Source organism: Bacillus rossius, chromosome 1 (genome assembly GCF_032445375.1).
Source record: "Bacillus rossius redtenbacheri isolate Brsri chromosome 1, Brsri_v3, whole genome shotgun sequence".
In the NCBI taxonomy this organism is placed as follows: Eukaryota; Metazoa; Arthropoda; class Insecta; order Phasmatodea; family Bacillidae; genus Bacillus; species Bacillus rossius.
The window spans coordinates 24388733-24407182 of record NC_086330.1 but is presented as its reverse complement, the minus strand read 5'-3'; the positions used below and the strand labels follow the sequence as shown (position 1 = coordinate 24407182).

Sequence of the window (18450 nt, the reverse complement as noted above, 5' to 3'; positions counted from 1 at the left end):
CAAAATATGGACAGTGTACCACATAAAAGCACCCTATCCAAAGATGATTTGTGTCGGGTAAAACCCATGCGCTAATCACACTGCCCCCCCCCCCCCCCCCCCCTTGAGAATACAACACATTTGCACCCCTGGGCATAGTGCATTTTTTTGCTAATTAACATGAACATTTCGGAATCAACTTAAGTTACTGCTACGTACAACTGATAAATTTTGAACTGAAACACATAAACTAATCGTAGGCTTCGTTGCAGTCACTATTTCTTGGCTTCTGGCGTAAGGCCACGTTTGTGCGTTTCGGCTTGTCTTGTTGAAGTCATCTTCAAGGCCATCTTAACACACATTTCAAATGACAACATATTATTAGTACATATAACGCCTATTTGAAAGAAAGAACTTTGCAACAAAAAGCGTTAAGATTAGCTGGAGTGCTAGACCTAGACTAATGGCCAACACCTTTAAGGTTAGGTAGGTTATGAGAAAGTTAACGTATTGAGAAAAAAAATTGTTAGATTCACCTGAAAAAAACGATTAACTTACTTTTGAGAAATCACCTCCCAGTACAGACGGCGGCCGGGATAATATTTTATAATCCTTGCCCCCTCAAAAAAATCTAATTATTTCTGAAAGCTGTTTTGCATTTAGATTGTTTCGCTGCCATAGAACTGCACTTAACTCAATTTAAGTTCAATCCAGCTTTGTCTTTAAAAATAAAAAATAACCCACATACAGCTTTAAAACTGTCCCTAGTTTTAATTTCATTGGCGGTCATCTAAAAACTCATTTCACAATAATGGAGCCTGCTTGAAAATTTTTCCCTCCGTGATTGTTTTAGGAATTGGTAGTATTTTGGTAGTGAGCCGGCAGATTATTCTCTAGTTCCCCAGTTCCCCTCTGCCACGTAATTGGTACTCCGAAACAGGTCGGTAATTTTGACGTTCAGTAATTCGAAGTGTGAATTCGAGGATTCTCAGGTGCCCCGTATCATCGTAGCCACCGACAAGGTGGCGCTACCTTAAAACGTTGGAAAGGGCAAATTTTAAAGGCGTGGGTTCGTGATTCGCTAATTGGGGGGGGGGGGGGGGTAGGAATAGCATAATCTTGAGGTCCAAAGGTTTTGCCCTTGGGTGTTTCACACAATCTCGCTAGTCGGTCTAGGCTTGCATGCATGCATGCATATGTTCACTAAGTTTTAGAAAAAAAATTTAATGTGAGCTAGTCTTTCGGTATGTGTTCCCAAGTTGCAAATTGACTTATAATACGAAACTCGGATACGTAATTTAACGTAGAATGCTTTTTTAAATAATGTCGAGTGTTCTGAATACATATTCGAAAATTGTGCTTACAACTACATTTATTGATGCGAATCACACATAGTTTCGCTGCCGGAGCAGCTACGTCGACTATCGAATCTTTAGATTAATCTATATAATGAAACGGCTCCGTTAAAGCGAAAATGACTTTAATAAATTCTAAACCCCCGGCTTTGTATTTTCGACAAGGAATTTTATTAAAATACTGCCGTTAAAATTCTTTAAACAGTCAATACTATAAAGTTTTCCTTTTGTTCTATGAGGTTTGGTTCGCGCCATCCGCCACAGATAGCAGCACCGTGTTTGTTACACATTTCCGTTCCATTCGCGAAATTACTCCCACCAGATGCCGCATAACGAGAGCTAAGATGTTTACACATCGGAAATGGTTTTGGCTTTATTATTACCTCCATCATCCCCGTTTAGATTTACTGTTGTCTCCACATTGAGAAGCATTTTAATTCCAGGGAAGGGGGTGCCTCAGGGATCTATTTCACGACTCTGGAAAATACTGTTCTTTCTACAGGACGTGGCAGATTATTTCTCCAGTTTTCCTGGTTGACGTATCTTATGTCCATCTGCAGTGACCTCGTCCAAGCTGCGCGCTGTTCTGACGGGCTGTACACCTGTGCATTATGTCCGAGCGGGCGAACCACGGCGAGTGTTAGGGGGCTGAGGCGCGCCTCAAAAGAGGAACTAATCGCCGCTCACACTTTCACGGCGCCGTGAACCTGGTCCACTTCTGCACCTCGCCTCCCCTCCGGTCATGGCTGAAGTCTTGCGACGTGCAACCCCCCTTCTCAACAGTAGCATCCCAACATTTACTCGCAAAGTAACACGAGTATATTTGTTTACAAACACTTGACAACAAAATGGATTTTTTTTTGACGTGACGTCTTATAAATCGATGACCGCCGGCTGCACGCACGAAAAAGGTGTCCCGTTACGCACATTGTCCCGTTACGCACATTGTACGCTTGCGCCGCGTCTATCTCTCTTCCACTCGATTGGAACAACCATCGATTTGACTTTTTCCAGGCACATTAAACTTGAAACACTCTCATTTGTTTCCTTCTTTTCCTATCATCGTCCTATCCTTAACAGAATAACACAGATTGGAAGACGTTAAATAGCAAACATGTATAAAAGTTATAGTTAAAATAATCTCTTCGTTAAAGTAATAAACATAAGTATTTGAATTAATGAGTGCAAATAAAAGTAAATTTATCAATTAAATTGTAGATTTCATTTCACTCCTTCTTTGCATCCATACAAAATGGTGATAATTCAATAAAAATGATTCAATTTTATTTCATAAAAGTATGTTATCATTTCATCAATGTTTTGTTATGACGTTGTCACGTTAAACTATCGTCCGTAAATCGACTTTACAGACAACCAATTTTTTTTTTTACAAACACTGTGAACAGAACAACAGTTGCGTAAGGTCACGTAGACCGCTGGTTCTACTTTAGCGAATTGTAACTTGACACAAGACTATACGCGCACTACGTGACGTGACGGCGCAGCACGTATTTTCCAGTTGAATCCTTACGACATAAAACTGTTCCTAAATGTACGACACTAATGGGAAAGCTTAATAAGAAGTTATAAATTATAAATATATTATCTATCCATTATATCTTTACTATTTTTGTAGGATTTTTAAATTATTAGTAAATTAAATATTGTTTTAATTTTCCCACCAAACGTATAGGTTAATAACATTCAAGAACGTTTATCAAAAATTATTTTTTACTGCCTAACGCCATCATACGATTTTTAGCTCCGCAGTGCCGACGCAGCTTGCTGGATGGTTATGTCATGTCGTTTGCAGCGAATAGGTAGTATAGAGCGCTTGTTACGATGCAAATAAATGCATTTGTGGTCCCGAAATTGAATGGCTTGTTCGGCTAAACAACAGTTCAAATTACGAAAAAACATTAGATCACTTGCTCTTTCATGTTTTACGAAACACATGTGGTGCATACATTGAACTGTGCACTGCATCAAATCTTAGAAATAATACGACTATTTCGTGAGCGGCATTTTTTTTAAAGAACTGAATGTGAATTTACATCGCACACTTTGCAGTACGTTTTAATTCTTATGCAAAATCTGTCCTTGGTGATATCAGTTTTAGTGAAAGCTTGTACACTAACACACTATTTCTCTGACAACAGTGTTTGCCTGAAGACCGAGTGACGCCATATTAGTTTCAGTTGATTTTATGCCATAACATTTTTTTAACCTTTAATGTGGTAAATTTTCCTTCGTTAAGGCATAGATCACACATCGAGAGATTTTAAAATACCTTATCTTAGTGCCTTTTGTCACTATCATTGAGTTGTAGTAATTACCTCACTAATAAACGCCAATGTATTCGCAGGGAAAACTATTTGTAGCAGCCAGTCACCATTGCCAGTAATTCCACTAAATTGTATAATACCTACGCTTAAACGAAGCCAAGTTTTTGAATATTAAAATAAATAAAAATTGGCAATGGCCTAAAAACTGTTGAAACCAAGATGGCGTATTTTGGTTTCTATCTCTGCTTCTTAAATATATGTTGCAGATCTCTTGGGTCCAGGATACATTCAAGATAGGGTGATTTTCTTATAGGTTCTGGAAAACACGTACAACCTTGGATGTCAAGATAGATTTATAAAAGTAAAAAAAAAATGTTAGCGAGTCGTTCAGTATACTCGCCAGAGATGTGTAGCCCAACATCTAACCTCGGTAACGAGCAAATTCGTGTGTGTTATTCTCATGTTGCAAATACACTTATAATACGTAACTCGGACACGAAATTTAACGTAGAATTATTTATAATACTGAGCTATAGATATTTACGAAAATTGTGAAAATATTTGACGCGAATTTCGCGTATTTTCTGCACTCTTCGCCAAAAATTCGTTGCCAAAGCAGCTACGTCGACTATTAAATCATTTGTTTAAGCATACCAAAATTTTTAAACTATATAATGAAACTACTCCGATAAAAGCGAAGAAAAACTTTTAAAAATATATATACTTAACCTCGGCGTTTGAAACTGATTTTAACGACTTTTAAGGAATTTTATCAAACGTTATGATTCATTAAACAGTCAGTGCTATAAAGTTTCTCTTTGGCTTTGTTTACTTTGGTTCGCGCCATCCGCCACAGATGGCAGCACCCTGATCACACATTTCCGTTCCACGCGACTTCCGTTCCATTCACGAAATCACTCCTACCAAATGCCGTATACAAAGAGCTAAGATGTTACGCATGATATACACACACAGGTTAGATAGTGTTGGTGCTGCTACATGCGCAGGTGTCTGGTTTATCGTGTGACGGGTATCGAGCTGTTGCAGCAGTAACTGTCGAAAACAAGTGTCTGCTCGTCTAGAACCAAGTGTAGGTGGCTCGACGTCACGCGATGCGCCGTGCTGGCGGGGGGACAAGGAAGGAGACACTCTCGAGCGATACCTGTGTTCGCGGAACGGGCCTCTCTGACTCGCCGACGTTGCGTGTTCTCGCCGGGTGATAAAGCAGAGGGGCTCGCCGTCACGAGGTGCAGTTTCCGCGGACCGCTTTATCTGCGCGGGGCGAGGGGAACAAACAGCTTCGGGACTTCGAGACCTATCTTGTCCTCTCTGCGTGCCGGACCAGCATTCGACGTGTGGTTTGCCCTACGGAACAGTCGGTAGTCGTGTACCATAGCGATTTCGTGTAGGTACTTCAAAACACACGCACTTCGTTTGTCGAAATTGCAAAACGTAGGTGAAGTGGTAAATTTGATGCAGACCATATTTAACCTTTTACCTGCCATTGTTCCACTTATGGAACATGATTTTGAGAAATTTTTTTTCTACAACAAAATTAAAATATTTCATGACATAATTTTTTCCTAGTTAAACAAAGTCCATTTTCAATTTACAGATTTTATTTAGTGACATATGATGCATTTCATAAAGGTAAGCATTTTCTCAAAATGGCAAAATCAGATGCGGTGCGCACTATTTATTGTTTTTATTTTTATTTTGCTATAATAAAAATAAATTATCTATTTAGAAAGCTTAGGGTGCCTTAGGAAGTGTAAAATAAATGATTCCACGTACGAGTATTCAATTATAACTTTTACTTATCTCACTGGTGTTCCAGACGTTTAGATGTTCCAAAAGTGGAACATTGGCGGGTTCTGGTTATTGCGGACCACTTTACTTATATGCGTCACCGCACGCCTACTGCGCATGCTTCTACTTGCGCCTCGCAGCCACAAACCGTACACGTCATCACATAACTTTCATGCGAGTTACTACCTGCAGTGGAACTCAGTCTGCTCTTACTTAGTTTTCTTTCAACTGTCTAAGAGTTGTGTTATAAAATCATTTGCTGTCATTGCAGTATTTTTAGGTTACCTCTGTGCGTGTGAGGGCTTTTATGGCGAGTGAAACAGTGTTTCGTACAGTGAATGACGCACTTGACTACTTGAATTTTTTGAATGATTCTGACATCACTGACAATTCCGATGAAGAATACGACTTGTGTCAGTTATCTCCAGAAGAAAATGAACGATTGACGGATAATGAAGACATTGATGACAACAATTTGGGAGAAGTGGAACCGACTGACGTTTGTGGACAGGTAATTTTATTTATAAAATCATGTGCATCTGTGTCCAATGAAACGCAGCAAGAATCATTTCCTTCAACTAGTAAAGAGTTGCCTGCTCCTAAAAGAAATTGTAAAAGAAAAGCTAATCCAAAACCTGGAGTGAAAGGTAAACATATCCCGGAAAAACCAAACTGACAAAAAACTAAAAGCTTCAGTTATGTACTTCCTTCTGAAAATCAAGCGAAACTCGGTGATAAATTTCCTAAATTGATATACCTTGAGCCTATTGACCTGTTTTTTGAGTTCATGAACAAAAGAACAAGAGTTGCAATTGATCAACCTCATCTCCTGAGGCAATATAACTATGACATGGGTGGAGTTGATGTTATGGATATATTGTTGGGATCTTACCGGCCAAAATTGCGTTCAAAAAAAGTGGTGGTGGAACTTGTGCCCAAACGCGCTCAACATGTCTGTTGCTGCCTGGATTGTTCACAAAAAGCTTCACTCCAAACAATCGTGTTTACATCTGGACCATCTTTCTTTCGGCGACAGGCACGTTTAGTTTTTTCTATTTTTTTTTTCTATTTTTTTTTACTTAACATTTATCTAATCAAAAAAATTTGTTGTTCAGATTACAATGGCCCTCCTGCGAATTTCTCCTCGAAAGGAGGGGCCTAGAGTTGCGCCAAAGCCTCGTATACCTCCTTCTCAACGAAAATCAGATGGGCATTACTTGATTTCGGCATCACACGGAAGATGTGCTCATTGTATCTCCAATACGAAGTACCAATGCAATGACTGCAAGAAGAGGATCCATATTGAGTATTTTCCATATTTCCATGGACTGAAAGTGTAATAATAGACATTATTGATATGGCTTCATGTGTAAAAGAGATGTTGTTGCACTGTTGACACATCAAACTCAAAAGCAGCATTGATCTTGGGTGTTACCCCGTATTTATATAAAAAAAAGTTTCCAATTTGATTTTTTATATTTTTCAAATTTTGGGAAATAGCTATTTTATATTGTTATGGATATACATTGTAATGGGTTTATATAGAAATACATATATTTTAAAAACCAATTGACGATTTTTTGTACAACCACTTCCTGCCAATGTTCCACTTCCTGCCAATGTTCCACTTCTGGAACATAGCAAAATAAATAGAAAAAAAATTCTTGTTATCTATCAATTTTCATTTCTTAATGAAACATTAAGTAAACATAATTCACAGGAAAATATATAATTTTTGGGGGGGATCTTGGGGTGGCGGGTAAAAGGTTAAATACACAGTAATAAAATATCGAACACCACATTGAACTAAGACGTTTTCACTACCTCAAAAACGCCCCAGATACATGTTTTTGACAGTTGCGTTGGTGAAATTTGCCTTGCAACGTGGCTAGTAAAGTGTGTATGTGTGCGCGCGCACACACACACACACACACACACACACACACACACACACACACATATATATATATATATATATATATATATATGCCGGAGCTTCTTAAAGTTGTTGTTAATCTGGCAGAAACTGGGGATGTTTGCACGCAACCTACGCGTAGGTTGCGAGCAAACTCTGTTGATATTAGATGAAATAATACCGTACTTAAACGCAATGAGAAGAAAACCTTTTATTCTATTCTAGTTACGCAGAAAATACATTTAGTCATATGTGTAATTATAAGGGTTTTAAAAACCATATCGCGGGCCGGATAGACTAGCCCGAAGGTGTGCTCTTGTCTTGTCTTGTCTTGGTGTCGCCTTGGAGTCCATATTCGTCCTGTCACTGCCCCGCTCTCTATGGTCCCGACTGCTTACCCGGAGCAGCTGTTGCCTGTACAGGATTCTCCCATTAGCGGGCCGCGACCTCCCCAACAGTCCCTGTCATCACTCGAAGCTCTTCACTGCTCTTCACTGCTCTTCACTGCTCTTCCAGCCATCTGATCAGACGCCACGCGCATTCCCTACCGTCAATGGATTCCAGCCGACCAGCTACTTAGCGAAACTTGGATTACTCGTGTTTAATTTTCAACATGTCAAGGTGGGGATAAAGGACGCCATTGGTAAATAATTTTAATGTACTTTGTACACAAGTTAATAATCACTGACTGCTACAATTAGTTTGGTTTCGTGAAGTCATTGGCGTTAAGTTTTTGAATTTAATTTTGATGACAACTGTGATAATACTGTCGATAGCCACTATTTTATTGTGTTCAGAAAAAGCTCTGGGTGATCCATGCCTTAACAAAAGAAAATTTTCTATACTACATGATTAAAAAGTTTAAACTAAGTTGGAGTCTGTCCATATCTCGCCCTCCTCAAGTCTTGGGCTACACGCCAAGTTTTAATTTCCATGTCATTACTGTTAATTAGGGGATTTTTCCTATTAATGTATTCCGATAGCTTTTTTTTTGTGATACAAATTTTCTCACTACTCGTCCTTGTCTGTTATGGGATGTAAACCACGCATGTGATCATGATTTAGAACACTTACATGATCTCTTACCACTATTAGAAAACGTTAAGTGAATATTTGTGGAGGGAATTTGAGACGAACATAAAATTGCACGAGAGCTATCGTCATAAATGTTTAAATAACAGTAATTGCACTGAAATGGCAAGCGTGAATCATTCACGCCAGGCTGCGGTGGGACTGGTGCTGGGAGTCAGTCAGGGCCTGAACCGCAGTCATTCACGCCAGGCTGCGGTGGGACTGGTGCTGGGAGTCAGTCAGGGCCTGAACCGCAGTCATTCACGCCAGGCTGCGGTGGGACTGGTGCTGGGAGTCGGGGCCTGAACCGCAGTCATTCACGCCAGGCTGCGGTGGGACTGGTGCTGGGAGTCGGGGCCTGAACCGCAGTCATTCACGCCAGGCTGCGGTGGGACTGGTGCTGGGAGTCAGTCAGGGCCTGAACCGCAGTCATTCACGCCAGGTTGCGGTGGGACTGGTGCTGGGAGTCAGGGCCTGAACCGCAGTCGTTCACGCCAGGCTGCGGTGGGACTGGTGCTGTGAGTCAGGGCCTGAACCGCAGTCGTTCACGCCAGGCTGCGGTGGGACTGGTACTGTGAGTCAGGGCCTGAACCGCAGTCATTCACGCCAGGCTGCGGTGGGACTGGTACTGTGAGTCAGGGCCTGAACCGCAGTCATTCACGCCAGGCTGCGGTGGGACTGGTGCTGGGAGTCAGTCAGGGCCTGAACCGCAGTCATTCACGCCAGGTTGCGGTGGGACTGGTGCTGGGAGTCAGGGCCTGAACCGCAGTCGTTCACGCCAGGCTGCGGTGGGACTGGTGCTGTGAGTCAGGGCCTGAACCGCAGTCGTTCACGCCAGGCTGCGGTGGGACTGGTACTGTGAGTCAGGGCCTGAACCGCAGTCATTCACACCAGGTTGCGGTGGGACTGGTGCGGCCTGAACCGCAGTCATTCACGCCAGGCTGCGGTGGGACTGGTGCTGGGAGTCGGGGCCTGAACCGCAGTCATTCACGCCAGGCTGCGGTGGGACTGGTGCTGGGAGTCGGGGCCTGAACCGCAGTCATTCACGCCAGGCTGCGGTGGGACTGGTGCTGGGAGTCGGGGCCTGAACCGCAGTCATTCACGCCAGGTTGCGGTGGGACTGGTGCTGGGAGTCAGGGCCTGAACCGCAGTCGTTCACGCCAGGCTGCGGTGGGACTGGTGCTGTGAGTCAGGGCCTGAACCGCAGTCGTTCACGCCAGGCTGCGGTGGGACTGGTACTGTGAGTCAGGGCCTGAACCGCAGTCATTCACACCAGGTTGCGGTGGGACTGGTGCGGCCTGAACCGCAGTCATTCACGCCAGGCTGCGGTGGGACTGGTGCTGGGAGTCGGGGCCTGAACCGCAGTCATTCACGCCAGGCTGCGGTGGGACTGGTGCTGGGAGTCGGGGCCTGAACCGCAGTCATTCACACCAGGCTGCGGTGGGACTGGTGCTGGGAGTCGGGGCCTGAACCGCAGTCATTCACACCAGGCTGCGGTGGGACTGGTGCTGGGAGTCAGGGCCTGAACCGCAGTCATTCACGCCAGGCTGCGGTGGGACTGGTGCTGTGAGTCAGGGCCTGAACCGCAGTCGTTCACGCCAGGCTGCGGTGGGACTGGTGCTGGGAGTCAGGGCCTGAACCGCAGTCATTCACGCCAGGCTGCGGTGGGACTGGTGCTGTGAGTCAGGGCCTGAACCGCAGTCGTTCACGCCAGGCTGCGGTGGGACTGGTACTGTGAGTCAGGGCCTGAACCGCAGTCATTCACACCAGGTTGCGGTGGGACTGGTGCGGCCTGAACCGCAGTCATTCACGCCAGGCTGCGGTGGGACTGGTGCTGGGAGTCGGGGCCTGAACCGCAGTCATTCACGCCAGGCTGCGGTGGGACTGGTGCTGGGAGTCGGGGCCTGAACCGCAGTCATTCACACCAGGCTGCGGTGGGACTGGTGCTGGGAGTCGGGGCCTGAACCGCAGTCATTCACGCCAGGCTGCGGTGGGACTGGTGCTGGGAGTCGGGGCCTGAACCGCAGTCATTCACACCAGGCTGCGGTGGGACTGGTGCTGGGAGTCAGGGCCTGAACCGCAGTCATTCACGCCAGGCTGCGGTGGGACTGGTGCTGTGAGTCAGGGCCTGAACCGCAGTCCACGCCAGGCTGCGGTGGGACTGGTACTGTGAGTCAGGGCCTGAACCGCAGTCATTCACACCAGGTTGCGGTGGGACTGGTGCGGCCTGAACCGCAGTCATTCACGCCAGGCTGCGGTGGGACTGGTGCTGGGAGTCGGGGCCTGAACCGCAGTCATTCACGCCAGGCTGCGGTGGGACTGGTGCTGGGAGTCGGGGCCTGAACCGCAGTCATTCACACCAGGCTGCGGTGGGACTGGTGCTGGGAGTCGGGGCCTGAACCGCAGTCATTCACGCCAGGCTGCGGTGGGACTGGTGCTGGGAGTCGGGGCCTGAACCGCAGTCATTCACACCAGGCTGCGGTGGGACTGGTGCTGGGAGTCAGGGCCTGAACCGCAGTCATTCACGCCAGGCTGCGGTGGGACTGGTGCTGGGAGTCGGGGCCTGAACCGCAGTCATTCACGCCAGGCTGCGGTGGGACTGGTGCTGGGAGTCAGGGCCTGAACCGCAGTCATTCACGCCAGGCTGCGGTGGGACTGGTGCTGGATCTCGCGCGAGCTTTGAGTGCAGATCTCCCCGGCGGGAGGGGCGCTGGCGCTCGCGGGTGAGTGGGCGACGCGTGACGTCACGCTTACGCAATGGCCGCAATAGTGGTGGCCCGCGCCGCGCCTCGCGAGGACGGGAGCCGCGCGATTGTGTTGACGGCGGTCTTCTGTGTCGTCGACGGGATGCTGCACTTGTGGCGTCTGGTTTACCTTTCGCGACGATTCGAGTAGCGTTCTTTTCATTTCACGTTTTCCCTAGTTCTCTCAAACTTAGCTTTCAATCATGGCTAGAGACCGGAAAAATTCGCGAATTCATTTCGCGACAGGCTAAAATACAAATCGTTATACCTCAGTGCTGCCTCTGCTATTGGTTCACAACTCACCTGGATGACTCTGGGCCAATGAGAAACACCCAACCAAAGCTTTATCGAATCACAGGCTGCTACGCTGGAACGTCTCACAAGACAGCAGCCAATGAGTGGGTGGCATTTGACCGAGTGTACGTAGAACTATGGAGTTCATCCTACATGTCATTGAACCCGCGAATTTTTCCGGTCCCTAATCATGGCTTATGGTCTTGTATTGTACTTGGACCGGTCACCATCTTCGCACGGGTAGATAAAAAAAAAAGTAAAATTCCTTAGTTATCATCACAGGGTACTTTACATCTGTTTAAAAACACCGTTATTTAAGGAGTATAGATTAAATTCCATTATTTATGAAGATAACGCACGGCGACACGTGCGGCAAATAGCGACAATTTTAATAAAGATTTTGTTTGCATAGTTGTACAGTTTGAATTTAAAAACCTCGTAACTGTAACGTTTTACTCTGTGTAAGCTTGCAGAAGAAAGCAATGACGTCTTTTCCTCTGGTTTTGTTAACAGATAGTGCTATATAAATAAATAAAACAAACCCGGCCGATAATCATAACAGTAAAAGAAAAGTTGAACATATTTGTTTTGATAAATAATTTAACTTTTCGTTGCGTATGGAATGTAATAAATTGAGCATTACAGACATTGAGTTAAGCCCGAATTAATTTTAATAAGTTTACATCATAGCTTTTAGATAAGCAAAATTTTATAATATTGTTTGTAATCGCGTAAAAAACAAACTGATAAATATATAGTACATAAAGGAAGCAGTTTAAACCACACGTATTATTAATATGTTTTCTAACGAAGATATAGAAGTTTATTAAGGGCGTATATCCCATTCCAGGCCATTGTTTTATTTTCATGTTTAACACGGTTAAACTTGTAGAATTTTTGAGTGACCGAGCTTAAAAAAGAAAATTACATATAGTGCATACGTTTTGCATAACTACCCGAAAAGTTGTATTTTTAACATTTTTGTGCAGTATGGGTAAGGAGAACCAAATGGAATAAATAATTGAAAATTCTTGGTTTTAAAGGCAATGCTGGTGGCTACTGCGTGGTATGGTTTAAAATTATTCCTGAAAAATGTATTTAATTTTTTTAAAATATTTTAAATTATAAAAATTGTGATGATTTTAAAAGCCCAAGTAAAATTAAATAAAGGTTCCGAAAGAAATTAAACCCTATCACATTGCAGCCAGTAAAATTGTCTTTAAACCTTAAAAGTTCCAGTTTTATATGCCATCTTATTTTCGTTATCCATACTGCACAAAAACGTTAAAAATGCAAATCTACCAGCTAATTATGCAAAAAAAAAGTATGCTATATATATTTTAATTTTGTAAAATTTAAACATCTCAGGAAATCGGCAAGTTTTATCGCGTGAAACGAAAATATAAAATAATTACCTGGAACGCGACGTACACCCGTAAACATTGAAAGAGGCATTGAAATTCTTCAACGTATCCAGTTGAGACATTTTGACACTGATTATGTTAAAAGTTTTCCGATGAATTACTTTAGAATCAAGATCAGGGTCTCGATTTTTTATTTCTTAGAAGTGTCCACAGCAGCTTGCGTACATGTATTTTGCACGAGCGGCAGTTCTCATTGAAAAGATCTTTTTTAAGCCCTTGCGAAACCTTTCATCGCGAGATATTTAATTTTTTTTTCGTTTGTCTGGATATTAAGTCACGACCAGGTCACTACGGGTACACTCGATGACCCGACAGATAGTTCAGTGATGTCGGGAAGAGAATCTGCCATGGCTTCATGGTAAACAACCATGCCATCATTTCCCTGGAGCGATTTCGGGAAATCTCAGAAGGCTTAAAATCAGAATGTTTTCACCTGGGTTGGAACGCGGGACCAACGTTTTGCCTTTTACGTTTCCATCAGCGAATTTTCGCTCAACTAGGTGGGCATCTTCAGTTTTGCTCAGAGAAGAAAAAAAGTTGTGGTTGCTACCACAAAAAAAAGTTTTGAAACTTCATACTGCCAAATTGTTGCTCCCATAGAATGTTAAGTGCTTGCTAGCGATTATTTAGGTCACTATAAAATCGTTCTGCTACCACAAAACATTTAGCACAGAGTGAATTTGAGTCAAATGTATTATTTTTATGTGGTGACAAATTTTGTATGTGAAATAATTCTGCTGTTTGGTTTCTTAATGTGCGTTATCTGATAACTCTTTATCGGGTCTTGGGTCATCACTGAAGAATGTATGTCACCTCATCGTGTGGCACCCACTCGTAGCACTAATTCATTGAACGCATTCGCAACTCTCGCAAACTTGCACGTACCTATAGGTTTACGCTTAGTGAGTTTCATATGTGTCTCATTGATCTCCGAAAACTAACCCTGAAAAATTGCACTTTTTTTTTATTTGTGACTTAGTCGCTTGTTCTTAAATGTTTGTGCATTCTTAAGTTTTGTCAATTTACCGGATTGTTCTTTATCCATTGCAGGTTTGGTTGATTGTATGTGTGATTTATGAGTCTGAAGGCTTGTTCGGTCCTAGCAAGCGCTGGAGTCAGTCCCTGTAGATTCAAGCCCAAGTGACAGAGTGACAGGACAAGTCACCTGATAGCTCTAACAACTACCAGGAACCGACATACGTAGCACCGAGTCAGGAGTTGAAAAGTGGTTGCTTGAAGAAAAAAAAAAAGGGGGGAGGTTTGGCCACATCATCTCATTCGATAGCCCATACTGTCAGTCGAAAGAGATTCCATTAACCAATGATTAAAGTGCTTAGAAAATTACCTACGTCCAGCCATCAACAAGCTTAAAAACGTTACTTGGCTGAAATAACCTACATTTTTACTAATACTATACCGTACAATAGAAACACAGTTGTCTTTTTAAACCGGTTGGCGATAGTTGAGCAAGTTGGTTTTCACGGAGACGGGGCTCAATGGGCATCACGAGCTTGTTTTCCGAGAAAGACCCCTTTTCCAAATTCGCGGACCTCTTTTTGTTCACAACCTGCGCGTCTTCCCACGTGCTTGGTCGCAGCGCGTGCCTGTATAAGGCAGGGGCTCATTAGCGGCTCTGTCGTGGGCCTGGCCGCTGTGACGTCACTCGCCGCTGCGCCAGGAGCATCCCGCGAATCTCGACAGTCGACGTGGACCATGACCTACCATGTTGGCTCGTCTTAAGGGGTATTAGGCCCTGCCATCGCGGATCTTCCATCTTGTTGCTATAATTCTAATTTGGAACTATTTATCCCAATTTTTAGGACCTCACGGCATAAATCATACCTCCCAGACCTTCTATACCTTGTTGCAAACATGTATTTACCAAGAGGCTCTAGCCTGTAAGCGCCGTGGGGAAATAGCTTATTATTTCATGCGGGCGACTGCAACTGTCATGATAACCACGCCAGTTCACAAGTGTTGACTTCAGCAAGTAGCCGAAGCTATGTCATATGCCATGTCAAACCAAAAAAAAATAGCACGGAAACTTTATTGGAACTGGTATCTATATATTTGAAATTACAAGATGGAGAGGCCTAATCCCCCTTAATTGTGCATTGTGCGCGCAGTTACATAACCGATCTCCTGTCCGCACAATCGCCTCTGGAATCGCATGGAGGTGAATGCGATTTTCAATAGGGAGATGGCTGTTAAAAAAAATCGCGGGTCGATCGAAGTGCAATTTGAACTTGTATTTTAGAGGAATTATAAAACAAAAAATGGACAAGTTGTTTACCTGTACAGTTATGCCTTTATTTTTCCCCCATTTAATTAAAAGAAAAAGTACTGTTGCGAGGGAAATCGAATTTGAGTACATGGTAAAAATTCCAAAGCATAATGTTAACATTGTAAATTACCTATGCCTTTAGTAAGGGCATTTGACATAAATTACAATATTCTTATGTACATCGTACATGATGTAACAGTGTTGGCATTTACTAGGAATTAATGTTTATAACTTAAAACTAGTAGGTTTTTTTTTTTGCGACGATGTTATGATTAATACCTATTAAGTTTTTTCTTAAGTTCAGTGAAGAGAAATTAAATTTGCTCATTTGGGAAATTTTATGAGGCGTTAGTTAACAAATTTTGGAACTGCAGTGTAGCCCTTTTTTTTATACCACGTGCAGTGCGTGAATAACATGTTTTTGTAAATGCTGAAATTGTGACCAGTAAACACTAAAACATTTCTCTTTATGTAGAGAGTATATTCTTAGCATTTAAACATACTTTGTCTTTACTAAAAAAAAATCCTTGGAAGTATTCGATACAAATCATACAGCACATCATTAGCCAGAGCGAACCGGCAAAAAAAATGGGGGGGGGGGGGGGGGGGCTAAAAAAAAACAATTAAAATTGTGTTCACTGTCGTGTTCGTTATAGAGTTTTTTTTTTTTTAAATCATTCATCGTAGATATACAGCAGTTTGTATGTCATGTAACGTAGTATACAGATGCACTTTTCTTAAGTGTGTTCAGGGCTGTACAAAAAATCTATACTAATATTATAAAGCTGAAGAGTTTGTTTGTTTGTTTGTTTGTTTGTTTGAACGCGCTAATCTCAGGAACCACTGGTCCAATTTGAAAAATTCTTTCAGTGTTGGATAGTACATTTATCGAGGAAGACTATAGGCTATATTATATTATAAATAACATTAGGGATCCTTACTAAAAGTCCAATTTAGAATCAAATGCGTTGGAGGGGGTTAGATACAACATGCAGTACACGTACGAAGTGTGTGTTGACAATGCCGCAGGCGCTAGAAGTTTATTTCCTATTGCCTATTAACATTGTTGCCACGCACTAGATGCCTTATCATTCTTAATTTTCCCATACAAGTAAAAAACACCCGTGTGATATTAACAACGAAGCAATCAGTACCCTCATAAGAGTTCAAATAGAATTTAAATACTTATCACTTAAAAACGCAAACCTAAACTATTGTTTTTTTCCTGTCTCTGTGTTTAATTTGTTTTTTATTGCCCTTTTTTCATGTATATATATTTTACAGACCTGAAACTTCACAGTAATGTTCCTTATGTTACGCAGGATGACATTTTCCGAAAATTAGATCCCATGGGTGGTTAAAACCAGGCAACAGTGGGTACTTTGTCTGCATGAGAACAGGATTTGGCATTGTTCATGCCTTCTGCGTCTCCATGGCAACGGGCATCGCGCGGCAGTGGCGTACCCACAAGGAGGGGCATGTACAATGAGCGGCGCAAGAGTGATCTGCCTGTAGACTGCCGTAGCGAAGTACGGGTACATCAGTTGTACGTTGCGTGCACGAGTCGGGAAACCATCGGTGCTATTAATTTTCTCTCCGGTACATTATACAGCATTGTAATAAATTTTTCACATAATTTTTTTTAATTTACCATTACTGTAAATGGGAGATGTGGCTTAATTTTTTTCCATTAGTATTGCCGTGTGAAGCCGGGTCGGGAACTAGTGTGTGTGTGTGTATATATATGTAAAATAACTACAGTTACTTTTCTTGTGATTGTATAGATGACACAGGTTTACAAAAACATTGTAACTTAAACATTTATACTTTTATAAAAAAAAATCAGTTCGAATGACAATTTTTTATTTTTCCTTGTGTGTCGTGTCCTCGTGGAAATTTTAATGGCCAGATTGTTTCATCGTGTAACTGCGTTCAGGCCCGTGTTTTCTTTAATGATTACTAACCATTTTCTGTCGCAAAAGAGCGTGTGATTTGTCGAACGGTGCTTAACCTGTAGCGCATTGCTGTGGTCTCGTGTGCGGCGCCCTGGGGGGTTGGTTTGATTCCTGTAGTCGGTGCGTGCGTGCGTGCGCGCGCACGTGTGATGGCGCGAATTGGAGCGCCTGGCCGCCCAATTAGGGCAGTGCGCGGTGCTTGTGTCTTGTGTGGCGGCCCGCTCGTTAGCTGGGCTCGCTGCTTCCCGAACTCTGTAGCCTCTACAGTCTCTACAGTTCCGCGTTTTATCGTGTGCAAGGTAAATTGGTTCCCTAGGCGAAAAACTTTAATGCCCCCCCCCCCCCCCCCGCCGGACACCCCAAAAAATTTTCCTTGCCTCAAAATACATCACGTAAGCCTAAGATTTTGTCAACAATCAAATGTAAGCAGGCTTGTGTTTTTTTTTTTTTTAGTTTTTTACTTATTACAAATCATAAACAGGTCACCGTGGACTTTAAATAATTACTTATATCAATATAAACATTCCAAACTGTTACAAAAATCAATTTTTCATCTAGTTTAAATAATCGTTAAACATATTATATGAGCTGTCATGTGTCGTGCGTGCTGCGCCGCCCCCAGCTACTTGGCGCCCTAGGCGGTTGCCTAGTTCGCCTATTGGACGCGCCGGCTTTGGTTCCTGCGTGTCTGCGCTCCATTCTCTTTTTTTCAGAACCCACTAACACACATTGGTTTACATTTAAAAAAAATTGGTTGTCTGTAAAGTCGGTTTACGGACGATAGTTTAACGTGACGTCATAACAAAACATTGATTAAATGATTGCATACTTGTATGACAAAAATTGAATAATTTTCATTGAATTATCACTATTTTTTTTATGGATACAAAGAAGGAGTGAAATGAAATCTACAATTTAATTGATAAATTTACTTTTATTTGCACTCATTAATTCAAATATGTTTATTACTTTAACGAACGTATTATTTTAACTATAACTTTTGTACATGTTTGCTATTTTACTTATTCCAATCTGTGTTATTCTGTTAATGATAGGACGATGATAGGAAAAAATAGGAAACGAATGGGAGTTTTTCAAGTTTAATGTGCCTCGAAAAAGTCAAATCGATGGTTGTTCCAATCGAGTGGAAGAGAGATAGATGCGGTACAAACGTACAATGAGCGTAACGGGACACAGCGTAACGGGACACTTTTTCGTGGGTGCAGCCGGCGTTCATCGATTTATTAGACGTTGTCACGTCAAAAAATCAATTTAAAACTACGGCAAGTAACGTTGTACTCTCTGCGTATATGTTTATCTTGGCTTATGCATGTT

At 42.6% G+C, this 18450-nt stretch overlaps 1 protein-coding gene across 4 annotated transcripts in view; it reads left to right on the top strand.

Moving 5' to 3' along the window:
- Positions 1-18450, top strand: part of LOC134533243 (patronin) — a 206227-nt gene that overhangs the window by 79303 nt on the left and 108474 nt on the right. The gene's annotated exons all lie outside the window — the stretch shown is intronic.